Source organism: Protopterus annectens, chromosome 2.part0, assembly GCF_019279795.1.
Source record: "Protopterus annectens isolate FY-2018-M chromosome 2.part0, PAN1.0, whole genome shotgun sequence".
Taxonomy (NCBI): Eukaryota; Metazoa; Chordata; order Ceratodontiformes; family Protopteridae; genus Protopterus; species Protopterus annectens.
In genome coordinates, this window is record NC_056728.1 from 934,191,285 (window position 1) to 934,214,181 (window position 22,897).

At 40.8% G+C, this 22,897-nt stretch overlaps 1 protein-coding gene across 5 annotated transcripts in view; it reads right to left on the reverse strand.

Annotated features, from left to right (window-relative positions):
* The window catches only part of LOC122793310 (protein RUFY3-like), a 1,534,975-nt gene that overhangs the window by 200,981 nt on the left and 1,311,097 nt on the right, over nt 1-22,897 (reverse strand). The gene's annotated exons all lie outside the window — the stretch shown is intronic.

The following is a 22,897-nucleotide window of genomic DNA, read 5'->3' on the forward strand; positions in this document are numbered from 1 at the left end:
TCAAGCAGCTTCAGTCCTCACCACTAACACCACTGAGGGATGTGCATATTGGGAGGATGACAAGTACATATACAGTTAGGTACAATTTCCCTTAAGAGCACACAGAGATCACAGTCAGTCTGGGGTAGGTTTCTCCCTCTCTCTCCAGACCCCCAATAAGACTCTCCACTGGCACAGTTATAGGGTTAAGATCTCAGCCGAGTGGTCAAGCCAAAACCTCCAGCACTCTCTCTGTCCAACTAGTGCTTCATGTCCCTGCCCAAGTAGCTCAAACACACACACACACACACACACACACACACACACACACACACACACACACACACACACACACACACACACACACACTTTGAGATTTCATTTATATACAAACAACAGACACTCCTGGGGAAGGCTGGCACAGGTTCACTGGCTATGCCTCCTTCTGCTCAGACCATACTGTAGTACCACCTGCCACCAACCACTACTTTAGCAGCTAGTTAAGGCCCTTCCCAAAGGGTGACCAATTTTACTGTGTAATGTTACTATTATCCAAACAGTAAGTGTGTCCAAGACTAAGGTTATTTAAGAGCGGCCTGTACAGTGTTACCAAATACATGCAAGTACTCTAAGAGCTTAAATATCTCTAAACAAAATCAGGCACAATTAAAAGATTTAAATGTCAATATTCAATAACTCAATACAGTGGCAACAGAGTTCAGAATCACAGGAAGTACTTAACAGAGATAACAGAGTCATAAACAATTTCCACTTATTTACTTAGAGTTTGCAAGTTAACTCTGTATATTCCAGTCTTTACCATCAACACACACATTTGCATAAGCATGTAGTTAAACACATTTCTGGTCTTTTCCAGCAAGGTGTACTGTGGTTACAATCTTGAAGGTAAGTACAGAACATATAGCTTTCTTACATTTCTAAAGCAAGTATACAAATCATATTACTATTCACAAATTGTCAGAATTATTTACAAAATTCTAGCTGGCTATGCTGGCAGCCTTCACAATCCATCCCCCCCCCCTTGAAAACACAAGCTAGTTTTTCAAGTGACCCTTGAGAAACATTGGTTGAGAGATTTGAGCCTATTTGGGAATACCTTACCCCATTCCCTGTCTTGAGAGCCCATCTACATTGTCATTGCAAACAGCGCTGCAGTGATGCACTGTCATATCATATGCTTGCAACCCTAGGCTCCACCTTAGTAACTTGCCATTTTGCTGGCTGGCTTGATGTAGCCATGTTAGGGGATTGTGATCTGTAACTACAGTGAATTTTCTTCCATACAGATAAGGCTGAAGTTTCTGCAGTGCCCACACTGTGGCTAGACATTCCTTTTCTACAGCTGCACAGTTTGTGCCTATGACTGAGATAAACCACTGGTTACTCTTCTCCCTCTGAAGAAATCTGGCTAAGTGCAACCCCCATCCCATGGTTTGAAGCATCCACCTGCATAACAAATTCTTTGCTCTAATATGGACTGGCTAACACAGGGGGTCCTCCCAAAGCTCCTTTAAGCTTCTGGAATGCTTGATCATATGCCGGGGTCCACACTACCTTATCTGGCCTGTTTTTCCTTGTCAGGTCTGTGAGGGGAGCAGCTATGGTACTATAACTGGGGCCGAACTATCTGTAGTACCCTGCTGTCCCCAAGAATACCCTGACCTGCTTTTTGGTAACAGGTGCAGGCCATGCCTGAATGGCTTCCACTTTGGCAATTTCTGGCCTGATCTTACCACTCTCCACTCAATGTCCTAAGTAGGAGACCTATGCCATACTCACCTGACATTTGCTTGGCTTAATGGTCAGACCTGCCCTCTGTAGTCTTCCCCCACCTCCCTGACATGTTGAAGGTGCTCTTGCCAGGAATGGCTGTAGATGGCAATATCATCTAGGTGAGTAAGGGCAAAATCTCCTGCTCCTGCTAAGATATGATCTACCCACCTCTGGAAAGTCACTGGGGCAGTTTTCATCCCAAAAGGCATCTTTGTGAACTCATACAAACCAAAATGAGTCACAAAAGCTGACCTCTCTCTAGCACTGGGAGTCAAGGGCACCTGCCAGTAACCCTTGGTAAGATCAATGGTGGTAAGATACTTAGCCGTATCCAGCTGCTCTAGGGCTTCATCTGTCCTAGGCATGGGGTAAGCATCTGACTCTGTGTGACTATTTAATTTTCTGTAGTCCACACAGAACCTGGTGCTGCCATCCTTCTTTGGTACCAGCACCACTGGGGAGTCCCAGAGGATGCTGGACTCCTGAATTAACCCTAGTTCCAACATTTCCTGTATCTCCCCCCTCAGAGTCTGCTTGAATCTCTCATGCACCCTGTAAGGGGCCTGCATAATAGGCCTTTGGGGTCCTGTATCCACATGGTGCTGCACCAGATGGGTGCATCCTGGTTTCCCAGTGAACATGTCCCCAAACTCCTGTAACACTGCTTGGATTTCTTGAACCTGGGAAGGGGATAACTACTGGAACACTGCTACCCCTTCCACTGAGGTGTCAGTCCAAGCCTCACTGAGGAGATCAGTCACCAGATCCCCCTCAGACTCTTCCTGCAATCCACTGCAAATACTCAGCACAAGGGCCTCCCTATCGTGGTAAGGTTTCATCATGTTAACATGGTACAATTTGTGTCCTGACTCCTGCTTAGCAATTCTACCATGTAATTATCATCACCGACCTTCCTTACCATTTTGTAGAGTCCCTCCCAAGTTGCCTGCAGCTTGTTGTGTCTGACAGAAATGAGAATCATTACCAGCTGCCCTACAGCATATTCTCTAGCTTCAGCATTCCTGTTAGACCACACCTTTTTCTGCTGTTGGGCTTCTGCCAGGTTCTCCTGGGCCAAGCCCATGAGTTCCTTGAGCCTTGTCCTGAGGTTTAGCACATATGCCACAACAGACTCTGTGTGGGATTTACACTCGCCCTCCCACTCATCTCATATTAAATCTAGAGGTCTCCTCACCCTAAGCCCATTCAACAACTCAAAGGGTGAAAAACCTGTGGATTCCTGAAGAACCTTTCTGTAAGCAAACAACAGATGGAGCAAATATTTGTCCCACTCCCTCTTAAACTGCTCTGTAAATGCCCGTAGCATCATCTTGAGAGCAGAGTTTAACCTCTCAACAAGACCATTAGTCTTGGGATGGTAGGGGCTGGTCATTAGGTGCTTCACCCCACAGGACTTCCACAGACAAGCCAGCAGGTTTGACATGAAACTGGCACCTCTGTCAGTCAGTATTTCTTTTGGGAAACCTACCCTGCTGAAAATCTCTAACAAAGCATTTGCCAACTTTTCTGCCTCAGTGAAGGACAGAGCCACTGTCTCATGGTATCTGGTAGCATAATCTACTACCACTAGGACATACCTTTTTCCCTGTGGAACTTGGGGTACTCAAGGCCCCTACATTATCCATAGCTACCCTCTTAAATGGCTCCTTAATCACAGGCAAAGCCACCAAAGGGGCTTTCACCTTGTCTCCTGCCTTGTCTACCTTTTGGCACTGCTCACAGGTCCTGCAGTACCCTGTTACATCTCTGGAAATCTCAGGCCAATAAAAGTTCTACATAATACACTTCATATGTTTTATGCGCATATGACCTGCAAAGGGAATATCGTGGGCTATGACCAGAAGTGCTAGACGGTAGGCTCTGGGCACAACCAACTGCCGTATTCTCTCACCCTTCAGCTCTCCCTCAGGGGTCTACTCTCTATACAGTAACCCTTTGTCCAAGTATACAGATTCCCCCTTCCCTTGAGAATCAGGTGCCTCACTAGCTACCTCCTTCAGGCATTGTCATGTAGGGTCTGAGAGCTGAGCCTGTCTCATCTCTCTTTTAGTAACCCTTCCCAGCTTCCCTTCAACAGGAGGTCTGGTATCCACTGACAGCGGTGCCTCACTGCCCAAGGGAACATCAGTGCCCACAAGCAGCTGTGGCTCACCTTCAGTCTCACTGATACATGGTAGCTCCCTCCCTAAAGTAACCACCTCACCAGTCCTGGCTGCAAGTGTGTGGTCTGGCTGGGTCTCCTCCAGGCTGCCAGATCCACATGCTTGTCTCCAAGCCTGACTGCGTGTAACTGCATGCACACATGGTATTGCATTATCAAAATCATTCCCTATCATGACATCTGCAGGGTGGTAGTTTGGTACACTTGTTGTCTCAAGAAAACCTATTGTTGCCATTTTGTCATTCCTACTTACTGGCTCTCTTACCTTTTGTTCCCCACCTTGCCTCCATGGACATCTATATGCTACATGACCCCAGTGGTTGCACTTAAAACATTTAACCCTTGGTCCTGGATGTGTATCTGGACTAGTGGCTTCCCCTGCTACAGGCAGAATCTGTTGGATCCATCTGGGCTGCCCTTTAGACCCATGAGCAGCACTGGGTGTCCTTTACCTGTGCACTGATGCCCTGCTTGCAAGGTATAGGTCTCCCTTCTTCCCCAACTCATCTGCAGTAGTGCATTGTCTATCAGCTAACCAGATTCTCCTGTCCTCAGGCAAAGTGCTAAGGGCTTGTTCCCTCACCAAAAGGTCTGCCAGTCCTTCAAAAGTGGTGACCTGACATTCACTCACCCACCTATGAAAATGAGTGCTTAGTTCAGCAACATATTCACACACACTTTCATCTGCCTTGCGTCTATGCTCACAAAACTTTTTCCTATAAGCTTCAGGAGTTAACTTAAAATATTCTAACAAACAGTACTTTATAACATTATAATTTAAGCAATCAGTATCAGACAGTTTAGAAATTACAGTTACAGCTTTACCATGGAATAAGGGGATCGGGAACCATACTCAGAGCCCTTGGTCAACATTATGCTGTTTACATACCCTCTCAAACATGGGAATTAAACTATTAAAATTATCCCCCTCTGTAAATTGTGGAAGAAATTTACTGACCTTTGTTGCTTATGGGATTTGGTTGCTCCCTTCCCCATTACCTCCATGACTCTGGTGAAGAGTCAGCATCTCCTTTTCATGTTGCCTCCACCTCTCATTCTGCTCAGCCTGCAGACATCAACGTTTTTCATTTTCCTCAGTCTCTCTGCTGCTTCTGTTTCTAAATGCTTGGCTTCCAACTCAAGTCTCTTTAATTCCAGACAGATTTTAAGTCCTCTGTGGAAAGGTTAAGCTGTCCATTTTCTGAGAGTTGTACATCTCCATGGCCAGTCTGATTGTCCCCCTGGTTGCTATTCTGAGATGCAGCTGTGACTAAAGTTGTAATCATGTCTGCTTTAGTCAGGGTGGCATGCATCAGTCCTTTAGCCTGGTACATCTCAGCCAACAGGCTCCTTGTCAGCTTGCCATTCTCCTTGGCTGACATGCTTGCCTGCTCTCCCTGACTAAGCTAACAACAAAAATATAACAATTCTGATATGAACTCTGAATGTTCACTGTGTGGCTGATTGAGAGCACAAACACCTTCAGTGACCACTGTACACAGGCTACAGGAAATCAATATCCACACCACTACAAGCCAATTAATATGTGATGTGGCTAACTCACCACCATTAACCAATTAATATGTGATGTATATATCCCACCACTGCTAACCAATTAATATGTGATGTGGCTAACTCACCACTGTCAACCAATTAACATGTGATGTGGATATCCCACCACTGCTAACCAATTAATATGTGACACCCCTGCACTGGCCCATTAAACAAGGAGCCTCAATCCTCACCACTACCACCAGTGAGGGATGAACAAACTGGGAGGATGACAAGTACACACACAGTAAAGTACAATTTCCCTTAAGAGCACACAGAGATCACAGTCAGTCTGAGGCTGGTTTCTCCTTCTTTCTCCAGATCACCAATAAGACTCCCCACTTGCAGAACTATAGGGTTAAGATCTCAGCTGAGGGGTCAAGCCAAGACCTCCAACACCCTCTCTGTCCAACCAGTGCTTTGTGTCCCTGCCCAAGTAGCTGACACGCACACACTTTCAGATTTGATTTATATACAAACTCACACACACACACACCTGGGGAAGGTTGGCAGAAGTTTACTAGCTATGCCCCCTTTTGCCCAGACTATAAGGCAGTTTTCATTGCCACCAACCCCTACTTATCAGCTACTTAAAGGCCCTTACAAAGGGTGACCAATCGTACTGTGTAATGTTACTATTAGCCAAATGTTAAGTGTGACCAAGTCTAAGGTTATTTATGAGTGGCCTGTACAGTCTCACCAAATACATATACAAATACTCTAAGTGCTTAAGTATGTCTCACAAATATCAGCCACAAAGACAGCTTTAAATATATTTAATAAATAATAAAAGAACAAGCAATACTCAATCAACATAGTAACTACAGAGTTCAGAATCACAAGAAATATTTTAAAACAACATTACAGAACAGTCTCAAACAAATACAGAAAACATTTAAACTAATTTTTAATATATTTCTATCTATATCTAAAATAAATTATTGTACCTTAGACTTACTTACAGAGCAAGGCAGATGCAGAAGTGCTGAATGGATGTTTCTAGGTCCAAGACAAGATACAAAATGCCCAGTCTTTCTCTGAGAGAGTTCTTGAATTAAAAATCAACATTACTGCTAGGTTAGCTCAGGTAACATCACTCTGTCACCTGACTTCAGTTCCCAGGCTAAAAAAATACTTAGAATTTAACACCTCTGTGTCAAAAATATGCACCTCTCAGAAGTGTGCAGCTGCTAGGAAGTCTTAGAGCAATAAAAAGCTTACATTTGAAACCTAGTAATTATCTCTGCTTCACGACAATAGGAAAACCTCTAGCTCTAGACATTGTATCTGCTTGCTGAACTGAAACTGAGATAACACAGTTGTAAAACACTTTACTTTTCAACTTATTTTCTTGAAATTTTCCAAGTTAACTCAGCATGTTTCACCTTCTACTATTAAAACATACATTTGCACAGGTATATAGTTTATATACATTTCTGTTCTTTTCCAGTAGGGTACACTGTGATTACATTCTTGAAGCTCAGTACATAACATACAGTTCTCTTACATTTGTAGGACAAGTATATGAATCATATTACTATTCACAAATGACATATGATTAGTTACAAAATTCCAGATAGCTGGGCTGGCAGTGTCACAATGTACAAGACAGAAATACTCTTACAATTACAGCCAAATGAGGCTTTAATTGCCAAGGTTGTAAATTATGTCTGCTGTAAAGTCCAACAACTTTCCTTGTATAAGGTCATGGCTAAGAGTGGTCATCTGGCCAGTCCACCTACCTGGTTAACAAACAACAAGTAAACATTATGAAATCTGTGCAGAAAAAAGCAGAAAATGTTCATATAATTAATACAAAGGTAGAACAAATCCACTACAATAAGTAATGTGATGTACTGATAATTTCAAGCACCCTGTTTCTAGTTCAAAAGTTTAATCTTTTTCTCTTAAAATTTCTAGCTCAAAAGCGTAATCTCCTTTTTCCTACAATTTACTTTTTGAAAACTGTACAGATTTACATTTAACAAACAGTGTCCAGTTGCAGCCTTAGCCACTTTTTAACTACATAAACTCTGTGTAAATTAAAGTTCTGTTATGTTGTAGACTTTTTAAACCCTCATTATCGATTTAAAAAAATGTGTCTGATTTGAGAGGTTTATTCAGCATATTTTTTGGGTGGTGGGGAAGGGGGAACAGAGTCTGTCTCAGCTCTAGAGATAAGAAACTGAGAACTATTTTTAGCAGATACTTGGACAGAACAATATAGATGTACATACAGAGGTTTCCCTTTGCGTTTCTTTCCAAAATACTTTAAAAATACTTTTTGCCATGTGTCTTTTGAGGAAATTCACAAGTCCGCAGCATCTGCTTTCTGCATGCTGACAATCCTGGATGAATATTCGTGCACATGAGTAAAACCTGAAAATGTTCATGAATTTAGTAAAAACATCACCTGGTACTGGGTATTGGGTGGGATTTGGGTAGTGCTTGCTACTGCGTATCTTGGAGGTTAATACAGTAAAACAAAGTCCAGGATTGCTTGAGTTTTTCCCAGAAGCTGAGGAAGCTAATTGTGAAAGCGCTTGTGTTAGTCTGACTACATTAAAACTGGTTGCTAGAAACTGGAGCCTGGTCTCTACAGAATCATTTGTTTCACTGGACATTTTGGATTTATCTATCATTGTTGTAGAGACGCCTGGATTTCATTGGTTTTGGTTGTTTTTGCTGTTGTGATTTTCCAAAATGGTCATTAAAAACTTTATCAAACTATAAAAGGTTTAATTTTAAAATTTGTCCTACATTTTAAGTAGAAAAAACTTCAAGAAAGCTTAGGGAGCACATTTATGAACATGTACTTGAAATTCATAAGCACAAAATTACTAATGCACTGAATAAACATATTTAAAAGGAAAGCGATCATTATTTTGTTTTTTTTAGTAATAGAGCAAGTGGTGTGACCAATGGGGTTTTATAACTAAGAAACATTTGGAAAAGTGCGAGTTGAAGTGGCAGTTGAAGTTGGATGCCATTGGTTTTCCCAGGGTTAAATGAAACCTGTTCTGTTAATCCTGTTTTAAAATTAAAGCATTACAAGGCTTAATTGGATAGTCTTAATTATTGCTTAATTGTGTGTGTGTTTTTGGTCTGGATTGTTTTTAAACATGTGATTTTGAGTATGGTTTATTTAAATGTGATTTCATCTCAGATGCTTAATGTTGAAGTTCCAACAACAGGAACGAAATTGCTTAACATTTTAAATAAAACATTTTCCTGGTTTCATTTGGGTGGTTGTCGTTCATGCACTACAGCGAGTTTTGTGAATTTTTGAGTTTATATTTTACTTGCTTTGGTTCCTGATGTGTAAAGTTTAAGGCTGACTGTATAAACCTGTACGAATACAAATTTACATTACTATTATGTCATTACTGGTAAATTCCAACTATTTTTGATTGCTCTAGGCTGACTCAAAGATAGCAGACTGTTCTCTTTGTAAAAAGATAAACACATTTGATGTGGCATTCCTTCTAATGTAACAAGGAGCAATGGAACATTACTCTGGAGTGCCCCTTGATAGTCTGCTGACCGTAACTGCTGTCCTTTTAACAACGGCACTGAATGTGCTACCTTAGGGGAATATACATTGTTTGAGATTGTGGTTATCTAAAAATTCTTTCTTGGAAGTATAGTGCTATCCAAGTTAGCATACATAAGTAGCAGAGGTGTTGGAATGCACTGTGACAAGCAGCACCCCCCCCCCCAAACAAAAAGTATAACAGTGTGTTGTGGAATTCTCTGTTCACGATCTGAATTGTAGAAGTGGAGTTTTTTCTTCTTTTGTCAGTACTTCCAGTTTCAATTCTCACACTTGGGACATGGAGCCCTCAGCAGAAAGTACAGTTGTGTACTCTTACCATAAATGTAGATGTTCGAGTATGTTCACTGTTACAGTCATTACTGTAGGGTTCTTCCTGCTGGCAGCAGACCTCGATCAACCAGAGTCCCAAAGTCGGGTCCGATGTTGGCTGAAGTCGCTCCTCCCCTGACGTCAGTGCACCAGGGGTATAAAGACCTCAGCCGACGCCATTTGCCCCAGTTTTTCTTGCCCCAGATGTCAGGTGCCAAAAAATAAAGGCCAAAAGCTTAATCAAAAGAATAGCAAGCATAAACCAGAACATTCCCAAATATCACCAGCAAAAATACCTCAGAGAAAAAAGAAATGTCAAGGAGGCACAGACGGCACTCAAAGAACAACAAAAGGGGGGACAGGAGGGAGGGTAACCCAGACTGTAACAGTGAACATACTCAAACATCTACATTTACGGTAAGAGTACACAACTGTACTATGTTCATCATGGTTCACTGTTACAGTCATTACTGTAGGGTTGAATCCCAAAGCTAAGAAATGTTGGATGGAGAAGGCACAGAAGGGGTGGCTACAAAACCCTGCAGAACTGCAGAGGCAAAGCCCACCCTAGATTTAGAATAGAGAGGGAGGTTGTAGTGCTTAGAAAAAGTATGCACAGAACTCCAAGTTGCAGCTTCTAAGATCTCCTTGGTAGGAACTCCACTGAGAAAAGCTGTCGAAGTGGCAGTAGCTCTGGTAGAATGTGTTCTAATATTAACAGGAACAGGTTTACCATGATGATAGTAACAGAACTTGATGCAGTGGGCAATCCACTTAGAAATAGTTTGCTTAGTGATTGCTCTCCCCTGTGAAGTAGAAGCATAAGCCACAAACAATTGGTCAGATTTCCTGAAAATCTTGGTCCTGTCCAGGTAAAAACAAAGCTGCCTGTGTATATCTAAAGAATGCAAAATACTTTCCTCTTCATTTTGAGGATTAGGATAAAAGGTAGGTAAATGAATAGTCTGATTCAAGGCTACTTTCAAAACCACCTTAGGCATAAAGGTGGGATTAGTCCTCAGGGACACCCTGTCCTGATGAAAAATAAAGGGTTCCACAGCCATGAGAGTTTGTAATTCCGAAACTCTTCTGGCAGAGGTAATAGCTAAAAGAAAAGCAGTTTTCCATGATAAAAACTTTAAATCTGTGGAAGCTGCGGGTTCAAAAGGAGACAAAGTTAACTTTTCCAAAAAAAGTTGAGATCCCAAGTGGGAACTGGTGCTCTTAAAGGGGGCCTTATATTCTTCGCCCCTCTGAGAAATTGCTTAAGTAACGGATGAGAAAAGATTGGGGGATCCATATTGTAATGTGCAGAAATAGCAGAAGCATACTTAAACAGCTCTACCCTTACCAAACAGGTACTGGACATAATCCTTGAAGCTAGATGGCCCAGCACCAGGAAATCTTATGCAGGTAAATGGAAAAGATGAAAAAGGAGACAAAGTTAACTTTTCCAAAACAAAGTTGAGATCCCAAGTGGGAACTGGTGCTCTTAAAGGGGGCCTTGTATTCTTCGCCCCTCTGAGATATTGCTTAAGTAATGGATGAGAAAAGATTGGGGGATCCATATTGTAATGGACTGTTTCATCAGGGTGGAATACCAGAATTGTCGAGGCCAGTTGGTAGCCAGTAAAATCATTTGCGGTCTGTCCTGTTTGATTTTCAGAAGTACCCGAGAAAGAAGAGGCAAAGGAGGAAAAGCATATACTGAGAGGTGCTTCCAACTGAATGAAAGAGCATCCACTTTCCATGCTAGCTTGTGGTAGGTCCTCGTGCAGAATGTTTGAAGTTGATGGTTTTGGGGAGATGCAAAAAGATCTATGTCCGGGCACCCCCACGCCTCAGTTATCATCCTGAATATCTGACCATCCAACATCCATTCGTGTGGATCCGAAAGATTTCTGTTTAGACTGTCTGCCAGAGTGTTGTCCTTTTCTGGCAGGAATTGAGCTTGTAAGTCCACCTTGTTGGCTATTGCTGTGCTCCACAGAGCCATGGCCAATCTGCACAGGGGGTAAGAGTGACAGCCTCCCTGCTTGTTTATGTACCACATCACCGTAGTGTTGTCCGTCTTTATCAGTAATTGCCCTGGTAGAATAAGATCTTTGAAGGCTGTAAGGGCATTCTGTACAGCTAGCATCTCCTTCAAATTTATGTGCAGATGCATTTGGTCCTCTGTCCAGGCATCCTGAAGACATTTTCCTTGCATGTGGGCTCCCCATGCATAATCTGAAGCATCTGTCATTATGACTTGATTGGCTGGAATGGGACAGAAAGGCCTCCCCTTGTTCTGGAGACAGGCCTCGGCCCACCAAAGAAACTCCTGCCGGAGACAAGGCAAATTGCAATCACTGTTTCCAAACTGTGGCAATGCTGAGACCATACACTCTTGAGGTACCACTGTATCTTCCTCATATGCAGCCTTGCATATGGTATTAACAGAATGCAGGATGCCATGTAACCCAAAGCCTGCAGAATTTTTCTTGCAGACAGCTGACTCATTAAAACCAGATTTTTGAAATAAGAAGCCAGTTGCACTTTTTTGTCTGGTGTCAAATAAGCCATCTGGGTTGTAGTGCTCAGAAGCGCACCCAGGAAAGTAATCTGCTGCATGGGCACCAGGTTTGATTTCTTTAGGTTCACCATGAACCCTAGGCACAAGAGAAGATGCTGCACAAATGCTAGATACTGAAGTAAAGTCTCCTTGTTGTCTGCTTGAATGAGACAATTGTCCAGATAAGGGTATATTTGAATTCCCTTCTGTCTGCAAAATGCCATTACTGGTGCCAGGCACTTTGTAAAGACCCTGGGCGCAGTAGATAAGCCAAAGGGCAGCACAAAGAACTGGTAATGCCTCGTGCCCGCTTTGAATATCAGGTACCTTCTGCACTCTTGCTGTATGGGAATATGCAGGTAAGCCTCCTTCAAGTCCAAAGTCACCATCCAAGTGCTCTTGCTCAGCATGGGCAGCAGCTGCTGCAGAGTGAGCATCTTGAATTTTGGAATTTCTAGGAAGGTGTTCAATACGGAAAGGTCCAGGATTGGTCTCCATGTGTTTTCCTTCCTGGGAACCAGGAAAAGTCTTGAATAAAACCCTTGCCCCATTTCTGAATCTGGTACCAATCCTATGGCCCTCATATCCATGAGGGACCGAACCTGCTGTTGTGCCTCTACCCATTGATGCTTTGGCAGATCTGGCCATCCGTTTGATTTTGGCAAAGTATGGAAATGAAACCTGTAACCCCTTGAAACTATGTCCAGAACACATTTGTCTTGGGTTATGTGGCTCCAATTGTGATAAAAAAGAGAGATTTTTCCTCCCAAAGGCGCATCCAGGAGGGGAGCCCCTGGAGCTTGTAAGGAAGAGTCATAATGACTGTTTCCTGTAAGGTTGTGACCTATCTTCCCCTCCCTTGGGAGAGGGGGCACTCCACTGCTTATTTCTGAAAGGGGGCTGTGCCTGACCTCTACCTCTGGAATGCCTGTATCTGCTTCTCTGAGGTCTGTCCGAGCTCGGAAAGGACCAAGGTTTAGCTGGCCAATTCCTGCTAAATCTAGGGGGTTGTACCTGTAGAAAATCCTTAACCGTCTGCATAGATTTGGCTTTGTCTTCCATTTTCTTCAATACCTCCTCAGCTTTGGCCTCTAACAAGACATTGTGCTGCAAAGGGGCATCTAAAAGCTTTGCTTTAACCTGCTCAGGCAAACTTTGCTCCTTTAACCAAGCATGCCTTCTAATAACTGTGCCAGTTGCTGCAGCCCTGCAAGAAGCCTCCAAAGAAACAAAACCACAGTGCAGGGTATATTTACCCACCTGCTCAGTAGCATGCAATAAATCCTGTAATTCCTTATTGTCTGTATCACCAGAAACAGCAGACATCTTTTGCTTTAACACAGACAAAAGGTATTGCTGATATTTCAACATATGAAATTGACAATTCAAAGCTCTAATAGACAATGTAGCAGAAGTATAAACTTTTTTGCCCCATCTTTCCAAGGCTCTGGACTCTCAGTCAGAGGGAATAGGATTCTTAGCAGAGGCCGCTTTAACACCCTTAGGGCCCTGAGAAATAGTTTCTGGATCAGCTGAAGGACTCTTAAAAAGATATTTGTGGGAATCTGGAACCCTATAATACCTATCCGGTTTGACAGGAGCAGGAGGAAAAGAATCAGGAGAGAGAGATACCTCTGTAAAAACATCATCCACAATGTCCAAGGGTCTATGCTGTGGGAGCAGAAGAAAATCCCTAAGCCTTTTCTTAGATTCAGAGTATTCCTGCCCTTCCCAGTGAAAATGCTCTCTCATGTCATGCAAAGTTTCCCCAAATGAATAATCCTCAGGAGGAGAGGCCGAAGGAAGGGATTCTTCAGCATCAGAATCCTCATAAGGAGGGAAGGAATAATCCTGTTCAGAGGAAGAAGCAGAATAAATCAAAACTTGATCTGAGGAATCATAATCTGGCTCTAGCCTAGGTCTTTTGTCAGGAGGAGGATGAGAACCGCTGATCATAGTTAACAGGTCTTCAGCCATTCTAAGCATCTGTCTTTGAGGTCTAGGGCCCTGAACAGAAGGTGCCTGTGCATGCTGCTTTGTCTTTGCCAGAGCCTTAGTCTTTGCCTTTGTCCTTGACTGCAAAACTGGAGTCATCTTTACATGAAGTTGTGTAGGCCTAAAAACTTCCTCAGAAGCCGGTGCCTGCACAGTGGCTCCAGATCCATCTGAGGGAGCATTATCCGGAGGTACAATCCCTGAAAATTCTGAAGGCCCCATCGGCTCCTCATGGGAGTCAGTACAGGCAACCGATTCAAAAGTGGTGGACGCCTCACTGACGACCGCCGAACTGGCAACTGGCTCTGGTTGAATAAAGTCGTCCACTTTGGACCTCGGAGGCCTGTCTTTATCCTTGCGCCTCTTATACACTGCAGTAGCCAGATAAGAATCCGATGACATATTGTAATTAAATCTTTTTCCAAAATAATGGAAGGCAAAATCGTACCTACGCCTAATAGTGCATTGATTAAACTTAGCACAAAACCTACAATTAGCTACATCGTGGTCAGGATCTAAGCAAGGTATACAGTAAGAGTGAAAATCCTTATGAGGTATTTGCTTCCCACAAGAAATACAGTTATTAACATTTTCTGATATCGGACTGCAGCAAGAAAAAGGTTTCCCTAATGGGGTACTTAGCTTAAAAGAAGTCTTCAATACAAAAGCCACCAAAAATAAACAGGAGTCGGCCGACCGGCACTTGCGAACTGCTTTGCTATGGGCAGTGCACGGCAAGAAAGACTGGGGAAAATGGCGTCGGCTGAGGTCTTTATACCTCTGGCACACTGACATCAGGGCAGGAGCGACATTAGGGCAGGAGCAACCTCAGTCGACGTCAGACCCGACTTTGGGACTCTGGATGATCGAGGGCCGCTGCCAGCAGGAAGAACCCTACAGTAATGACTGTAACAGTGAACCACGATGAACATCTTCATAGAATGGTTACAGTTCTGAGAAGCCAGTACAATGCAAAATCAAATGACAGCAGATTCTCAAGGCTGCCACACACAGGAAAAGAAACTCCCAGAATTACTATATCCATTCCTCTCCAAAGCTCATGGCAAAGGGAGTATATTTTTCATGAAGATGATACTCTGCTTATCAATACAGAGCTGCAGTTACAATGGCTCAATGCTCCCAAAAATGGTTTATGTATAGGTCAGCTGCATAAAGAGCGAAAGTCCTCCCTGCTGCCACATGGCCAAGGTCTATTAAAAGGCTCAACTGTAAATGTCAAGATCAATGTAAAAGGGTGAAAAAATGTAACACATCTCCATGACAACTGAACCTGAGCATTAGTTTTAGCAGTTAGTTGGTACGTGTGCTAAATTTGCTGGTACACCCCATGTGAAAAGCAAACTGTAAAATCAAACAAAATACTAAAACTTATCCACGGGACTACCACGGCACTCTGGTTACTTATATCAGCCTCCGCAATTACAAGTTCTTAAATAACTTAGCGAAACAATAAGCATAACTTCGGCTTAAGCAAATATAATTTTATTATGCACAGTGAGTGCTTTCACCACTAGGGCTTCATCAGACTTTGAAAAACAGTAGAAAACACTATTTTAAATATCCTTATGCTCATTAAAATTCATTACATCATTTCCTGCAAATTGACATTTAAAGCAAAATACTTAGACATCAGTAACAAACATAGAATATATAAAGTGCATAAAACTCTGATTCGATATAGATATTTAAATATAATGTCCAATTCATTGTATATGAGAGATCCATCATCTCAAATATTACTACAGGTTATATATATACACATTATAATTAAAATATATACAAACTTTGATTGTTTTAAATTTCCTATACAAGTATAAAAGTAAAAATAATAAAAGTATAATAAAAATAAATAAATAGCTTATGGATTGTCACAATATAATATAAAATCACAACTCCTTCATCTATTTTTATTTTTATAAACTTGTAACCTTCTATTACGTAAAATGGGTTTTAAAGGAATTTTATCATTGATACCAGGTGGTCTATCAGCTCTAAATTTGATAATCCATTTAATTTCAACACGTTCTGTGTAGTTACAAATATCACCTCCACGAACGTTAGGACTGATGACTTGTAATACTGAGAACCTAAACTGATGGGAGGAGTCAGTATTGAGAACGTGTTTAGCTAACGCATTACGTTCATTACCTAGCCTTATATAATAAATATGTTCCCTAATTCTTTCTTTTAGTCTTCTATTTGTTTTTCCTATATAAAATGCATTACATACTATACATTGGGCCAAATATATTACATTCTGTGTCTCACAGTTCGCTGACACTGTTAAAAAATTAACATAATGTGTGACCGGATGTACAAAAAGCCAAAGGGCTTCATTCTTTAACAGTGTCAGCGAACTGTGAGACACAGAATGTAATATATTTGGCCCGATGTATAGTGTGTAATGCATTTTATATAGGAAAAACAAATAGAAGACTAAAAGAAAGAATTAGGGAACATATTTATTATATAAGGCTAGGTAATGAACGTAATGCGTTAGCTAAACACGTTCTCAATACTGACTCCTCCCATCAGTTTAGGTTCTCAGTGTTACAGGTCATCAGTCCTAACGTTCGTGGAGGTGATATTTGTAACTACACAGAACGTGTTGAAATTAAATGGATTATCAAATTTAGAGCTGATAGACCACCTGGTATCAATGATAAAACTCCTTTAAAACCCATTTTACGTAATAGAAGGTTACAAGTTTATAAAAATAAAAATAGATGAAGGAGTTGTAATTTTATATTATATTGTGACAATTCATAGGCTATTTATTTATTTTTATTATACTTTTATTATTTTTACTTTTATACTTGTATATATTTTAATTATAATGTGTATATATATATATATATATATATATATATATATATATATATATATAACCTGTAGTAATATTTGAGATGATGGATCTCTCATATACAATAAATTGGACATTATATTTAAATATCTATATCGAATCAGAGTTTTATGCACTTTATATATTCTATGTTTGTTACTGATGTCTAAGTATTTTGCTTTAAATGTCAATTTGCAGGAAATGATATAATGAATTTTAATGAGCATAAGGGTATTTAAAATGGTGTTTTCTACTGTTTTTCAAAGTCTGATGAAGCCCTAGTGGTGAAAGTGCTCACTGTGCATAATAAAATTATATTTGCTTAAGCCGAAGTTACGCTTATTGTTTCGCTAAGTTATTTAAGAACTTGTAATTGCGGAGACTGATATAAGTAACCAGAGTGCCGTGGTGGTCCCGTGGATGAGTTTTAGTATTTTGTTTGTTTTATTGCCGTTTTTCTACATCCTTTGGGGACCGTTATCCCTATTGAGCTACCACCTTTGGATTTTGCTTTTAAACTGTAAAATCAGGCTATGTGAGGTAGCAGAGCTCCCCCTGTGTCACTGTAACACTATTTATGACATTTCAGAAGAGAATTATATAAGACACATTTTAACAAGACATCCTGCAAAGTGAGAGGCTTTAATCTAGTTTCTCACTGACAGGCTGTTTGTCAGGATCTGTATTCAAAGATGGGTTTTGCAGCCATATAGTAGTCCCTTTAGGTGATCATTTAAAATATTTTTTATGAATTTAGTGTGAGCTATTTTAATAATATGAAGAGATACCCTCAACTACCACTTTCTAAACTGCATTTGGATTGCATATAACATTGCTGTTTGACAAAATACATGATATTGCTGTTGTGCAGTATTAGGAATATGATTACTGCATACTCCTTGAGGGTCATAGATACCTACTATGTTTATGGCTGAAGAACTATCAGGCCATCAAGAAGCTTAGCCATGACATCAGTTGGTACACAAAGCATATTAGTTAAGGAGATTATTCAGGCTATGTGCCTACTGAATGGCGCACAGCGATGGTTATCCCACTCCACAAAGGGGATGCCACCACAGACCCCGGAAACTACTGCCCCATTAGCCTGATGAGCCTGGTCTGCAAGGCCATGGAACATATCATCTTGGAGCTTATAAACAAAGACATAGGTAACCTCCAAACCCTGGATCCCACTCAGTTTGGGTTTGTAAAAGGTAGGTCATGTCTACTAAACCTGACTGACTTCTTTGAAGCAGTCACTAGAGCAGTAGACAAGGGCAAGGTAGTGCACACAGCCTATCTTGACCTCACCAAGGCTTTCGATACCATCCTCCACTCTGGAATTATAGCTAAACCCACTAAACTGGGCATAAATCCCTATGTCACAAGATGGGTGGCCAACTGGCTCACTGACAGAATCCACACAGTAAAAGTAGCCGACTCCAAGTCCAACTTCAGACCAGTAGCAAGTGGAGTACCACAGGGTTCGGTCCTGGGTCCTCTCCTGTTCAGCATCTACTTCTCTGAAGTACAGGCCAATGCAGGTTTTTGGCTAGCAAAGTTCTCAGATGACTGCAAACTGGGAGCCATAATAGAATCACCTAATGATGTAGACATTCTAAAAAAGGGCCTCACAGAGATAGATGCTTGGTGTCAAAGTCATGGTCTCAAGCTCAATGCCAAGAAGTGCATTGTCATCCCCTTTGGGAAAAACTCAGTATCCATGAACTACCACATAGGTGGTAGCTCACTAAACACTGAAAGTGTGATGAGACCTCAGGGCACAGGTGGACAGTAGTCTCCCCTTTGATAACCACATTGCCAGAGTAGTCAGGAAATCCTTCTACGTGGCACACCTCATCACAAAAGGGTTCTCCTCTAGAAAAAAGGAGGTCATTGTTCCTCTCTATTCATCTCTCATCAGACCCATTAAAGAGTACAATGTAGCGTTTGGCATGTATCTCACAAGACACCTACAACAATTGGAAAGGCCACAGAAATACCTCACTAAGAGGATTGGCGGCCTCAAACAGATGCCATACGTAGACCATCTCAAAAAACTCCAGCTCTACTCTGTCACATATCGCCTACTCAGAGGCGATATCTGCCTAACATACAAAGCTATGTCAAACCCAGAGCTGTTGGACATGCTACACTTAAAGAAATCCCAGTGTCTCCAAACTACATGCTCCAGGAAACTGAAAATTAGTTTTGCCTACCTCAGACCATCCCAGTAAACAAATTTCTCATCAGGCTTCAACTAATAACCATCTTGCTTTACTATCCCCTATTCATCCTACGAAAGTTTTTTTTTATATTGTGGGCAACTATTAGTCATTCATGTGTGTTTAAACAAGTATTCTTAGATATTTTTTGGATATTTGTGTTCCTAAATGTTTGTATTTCAAAATGTATCTGTTTCTTATTGCTGTATGTCAATATTGTTAACTGTCTTTGGAAATACCTCACAAAGAGAATTACTGGCCTCAAACAGATGCCCTACGCAGACTGTCTCAAAAAACCCCAGCTTTACTCCGTCGCATATCACCTACTCAGAGGCAATCTCTGCCTAACATACAAAGCTATGTCAAACCCAGAGCTGTTGGACATGCTCCACTTAAAGAAATCCCAATCCCTCCAAGCTACACGATCTAGGGACCTAAACCTTGTCACCACAATAAACAGAACATGCTGGAGGGATAGATTCCTGTCCCAGAGACTTCCCATACTCTGGAACAGACTACCTGTCTATGTCAAACAGAGCTCCTCATTAGCACTCTTCAAGAAAAATCTTGATGATTGGATATGAAATAGGAAATTCACCCCAGGGATCACTTCTGTGGCTCTGCTCAACAGGGGCACAGGAAAATAATTTTCTAGGGTGGCAAAAGCCAGGGTACCTTTTTTGCTAGGCTTATATAGGCCCTAGGGCTAACAGCCTAGTACCTAACTATGAACCTATGAACCTATGAAATGTGTATTGAAGGAGTCAGCTATGCTATTGGTGGAGAGAGGGGTGGTTGGTAGGGGGGGTGTTTACTTTTCCTGGGGAGAGAATAGAGTTGATAGTGGACCAGAATTGCTTGGGGTTGTTATGGGAAGAGTTTAGGGATGTCTGATTATTAAAAGGCTTTGTCTGATTTTATTTGCTTTTTGACCATATTTCGCAGTTCAAGGAAAAGTTGTCTATCTGAGGGGTTTTTGGTTTACTTTTCCTAACTTATTCCTGCCAAACTTCTTCATATTTTTATATAATAATTGTTCTACTACTTTTCTGTCTTGTATATTTTTAGGGGCCAAAATCAATGTGCTGATGCGCAGAATACACAGGACACTACTAAATTCAACCTACCGTTTTCTTTACTATCAAAAATTATTACCCTTTTCATCAGGTTTTTCCTTAGGTCCCCCCAAAACCTGAAAATATTTCCAGTAACAGTTTCCATCTGCATCTGTAAAATATAAACCATATTGTATATGAAAACTGATATATCTTCCCCGATAGTGTCCCTTTCCTGTCACTTGAAAAAATAAGCGGTCCATATCCAACTTTCAGTAACAAATCCTTAATGCATACTTTATCAGTGCACTGTACATCCCCTTCATTTACAAACATCTTCAAACCCTTTACTTTTTTGCTTATTCATTTTCAAATCTTATTCTTAACAATCGTCACTAAATCACCTAGATGTGATAACAATAACAGAAACATCACACATTCCCTTATCTCCCATCCTGTTTCTTCCATTTCAATTAAACACCTTCCTAGTACCAACACACTTAACCTTCCACTGGAAGGACATTCCTGCCTAATCCCTTTTAGTGTTTACTCTAGTATTTACTCAATGTCATGCCTGCCTATGATACATGCTGCCAAAAGCTTTCACAATATCACATCATTAATTTTCAGTTCACTTTTTCCTTAGCAATAAATCTCATTCATTAATAATTATTAGGGTCTCATTTAACTTTTGTTTAACCCTGTACATGCCTTCAGAAACACATCTTTCAATATCTCCTGAATCTTGTTTGTAATATTTCATAAATATTTTCATATGTGTTTCCCAATGTAATAGGCCTCCAATTTTTTCATATTTTTTATTTTTATATTTTTTCTTTAATACCAGTCTTTTGATATTACTCTTAATACTAAGTATACTAACATATTTTGCATCATTTGACCACTCATTTAGCATCCCGTTCACAACAAAAATTATTTTTCTTCCTCCTTCATCTCCATATGAAATTCATAACATAACCCATTAGGCCCTGAATTAGCATTTTTTCATATGCTTTAACACTTCCTCCAGTACCATTCATCCTCCATTCATTTCCTGTAGGTCATTTCATTTTCCACCTTTAAATTTCCTTTATGTATTTTTTTTTCACTCTCCAAACCCATTTTCTCTATTTTGCTTTTAATTTCTTCATCCTGTAATGCCAGACAGTTGAATTTTCTACACGGCTGGAAATTACAAACAAAACTAGACAGATGAGTATGGGGACCATTAGATGCCTTGTGCACCTTTAAGCAGACACACTTAAAAGTCCTAGTCACCCTTTTCAAGCACTAAATAGTGCTCCCCAACCAAATAATGCAGGGTCATACATGATAGCCCTGGTTTAAATTTGGCTTTAGCCATCTAATCAGGTCTAGCCTAAAAGACAGCCAAATCAGTACTTTGACCTAAAGTGGTAAGTTATTCCATTGGCTGGGTATTCATTGACTTATGACCCTATCCCTCTGTCGAGTCTTGTTTATTTTTGGTTAAGATTTAGGCCTCTAGTATAGATGTTTGTACAGCCATTGATTTTTTTTAAGAAATAAGGACTGAATCATTCACAGCTTGAAAGGTGATTCAAAGGTCACCTCAGAGAAGGCATTGGACAACTAAGTATAAGAAGAGCTGTACCACTCTGTTGGGAACGACATATGGCTAATAGTTTTATTATTAGAAGTCATTCGGTCCTTTCCAGTTGAGTGATATGCTTAGGTTTGTATGCAACAAATAAGGCACTGTATTAAATGATGGGTCTGATAAGGGAAGAGTACAGTGATAGGATGACTTCTTTGGATCTTGAAGATATTCCATTGAACATTAATTAGGGCAGAAAGAAGGATTGCCTGACTATGGCATAAACATAATGATCAAATGATTCACTGTTTTCTACCTAAGTATGGAGGTCCCTTATGATCATGTCTGTCTGAGGAGGTAGGAGCAGGTTTTTACTGAACACTACTATGCTGCAGGTTTTCTGCGTTTAGCTTGAGACCTCTTTGGTACACCAGGTATGTTAACATTACGGCCTTTCCTGGTCTCATTTAATATCAGTGAATGAGTAGATAACAGTGTCCAGCTTGTAGTCATCAGCAGACTTGTTCAGCCATACCTCTTTGATATTGGTTTGGATATTTGCAAAAGAAATGTCAAACAGGAGAGAGCCCACCATTGATCCCTGTGGTACCCCACTAGTTAGTATTCCTCATTCAGTAATTTACAAATTGCCAAATAATGCCCCAAATCTTCACATCTTTGGTTTAAATCCTGTATTAAATGAAACAAAGTCCAACAATAAATCCTTTATCCCTTTTATGCAGAGTCTGCATGTCCTCCCTGTGTCTGCATGAGTTTTCTCTGGATGCCCCAGTTTGCTCTCACATTCCAATAAGTGAATTAAACAGTCTAAATTGCCCATTAGTGTAAGTGCATGTGGTATGGAAAAACAACCACTACAGGGCTAGCCAGCTTGTGGTGTAAACATTGGCTCTAGATGATGGCCACTGTTGATGTGACTTCCCACTCCCATGTACAAAAATGTGAAAAAGAGGGATTACAGATGGAAGGACTTGGTGGCTTCTTGTAGTTTACAGTCTCCTTTTTTCCATTAAAAAAAATACATTAGATACATGGAGCTTTTCTTCCCATGCTTCAACTGAAAATTAGTTTTGCCTACCTCAGACCATCCCAGTAAACAAAGTTCTCATCAGGCTTCAACTAATAACCATCTTGCTTTACTATCCCCTATTCATCCTATAAAAGTTTTTTTTTTATATTGTGGGCAACTATTAGTCATTCATGTGTGTTTAAACTAGTATTCTTAAATATTTTTTGG